Raw genomic sequence first — 1,946 nt, 5'->3', positions numbered from 1 at the left:
GTACCCAATTTTTTTTCGTACCCAATTTTTTTTCGTACCTATTTTTTTTTCATCCCCAATTTTTTGTTCGTACCCAAATTTTTTCGGTCCCATTTTTTTGGTTCCCAAATATTTTTTTCGTACCCAAATTGTTTTCGCAAAATTTTTGTACCAAATTTTTTTTCGTACCAACATACACAATTGTGGTGATTGTGGTGATGTAGATAAACTTAACTTGATGCTTTAATGTCCATCCTCTCAAAAGCATCGTCGCACTGTCAGTACTTTGATTAAGTTAACAGTGTCGACATATTAGCTTTTTAAAAGGACCTTTTCATACTTTTCACATATTTTGGCATGTATTGAAATTTGTCATTAAATGCTTACAATTGTTAAATGTTAACAACTAAATATCTCCAGTAAAATATATATATATATATATATATATTAAATTAAAGAAAGAAAAAAATCCTTAAATGGGCTTGAACCACTGACGCTTGGAGCAAAAATCTAGTACTTAAACAACTCACATAACGTGAGGCGTATTTTATACTGTATATATGTAATCCTCGTAATGTCACATAATATAATGATAACAGAACTCACCAATTATTCAATCGTTTTGCGTTTGAAACGTTTTATAATTTTCAGGTTTTACAATTTTCAATCGATGCATAAAATGGGTATTTTAGAGCTTGGCAAATTTTCAGAATTAGTGTTTCCTCGCAAATACTGTAAAGCAAATTGCTACTCTGAAATTATTTTTTTTTTATATTGTCAGTTTACCAAAACGTGAAAAGCTCGACTGGAGTTATTAAGCGAGGTGACTACAGCGGAGAAATTTCATACAATGCGACAACGCTATAGTACGATGTCGACAATGCGATAGTACGATGGCGACAACGCGATAGTTGTACTATCGTACTCTCGCATTGTCACCATCGTACTATCGCATTGTCGCCAACGTACTATCTATCGCATTGTTACCATCGTACTATCGCATGTCGCCCTCTGGATTTTAATGTGTTACCACGATTGCCCTTACGGTATCGCGTACCCAACACTATAGTATTTACGTTTTTAAGAAAAAAAAATACGGATAAACATAATCACAAGTCGAGGGTGATACGTTTTCTTTGTGTTGTAACTTCATTTTTTATTACTTTAGTCCTACACTGTTAGTAGTTTACCACGAGGTTCATTGTTACTACCAGGAGTGTTTAACGCTAGACTCGTTTGATGAAACATCGTTCCATTTCACTTTTCCAAACGTTTGAGGGCCATTATGAACCTGTGAATTAGGGAATCTTGAGGCTTTGAAATATTAATGTAATCTATTTTTATTGTGCTGTTTTAAGATGTTATGCAACATCATTATTTGTAGATTTATTCTCACATTTTGGTGCAGTTGTATGCGATGTGACCCAAGTAAACACCCTAGCCGATGAAACATGCATATCTATTCAAAATTAAATATGAACGTATATTATCACTTTCATAGTACAAAGTTTATTGTGTGTTCGGCAACCTATGACTTTTATATAATGGCGGAAGGAGGTATCGGGCTTCCGAGGTCGGACTTGGAAAGCAATATCATACACAGAAGCCTTTGCAGTCGTCGCTCTAAGGCAAGTCATAAAACAAAATTTGTATAATATATAGCCTCTTGTGACCTATCGGTTAAGGTCCGATTGGCCACATTTGCGTTATCACCGTATAATAGCTTCAGTTCATCCGACTAACAGAGACTGGTATAAAGTCTTTACAAAGGTCACTTTTATGATTTTAACATGCGTCTAAGTGATTTTGTTGAATACAAAATGTTGAAGGTTAATTAAATAAGCAATATTACATAACTGCTAGCTCTAGAAGTTTTATATCGTGCGAGTTGATTGTGATGGCGACTGGAATACGATGTGACCCAATCAATGAGTGCGTGCGTTAGAACACACGGGAACAAAACAGTC

Source organism: Dreissena polymorpha, chromosome 5 (assembly GCF_020536995.1).
Source record: "Dreissena polymorpha isolate Duluth1 chromosome 5, UMN_Dpol_1.0, whole genome shotgun sequence".
Classification (NCBI taxonomy): Eukaryota; Metazoa; Mollusca; class Bivalvia; order Myida; family Dreissenidae; genus Dreissena; species Dreissena polymorpha.
This window is presented reverse-complemented; position numbering follows the sequence as displayed.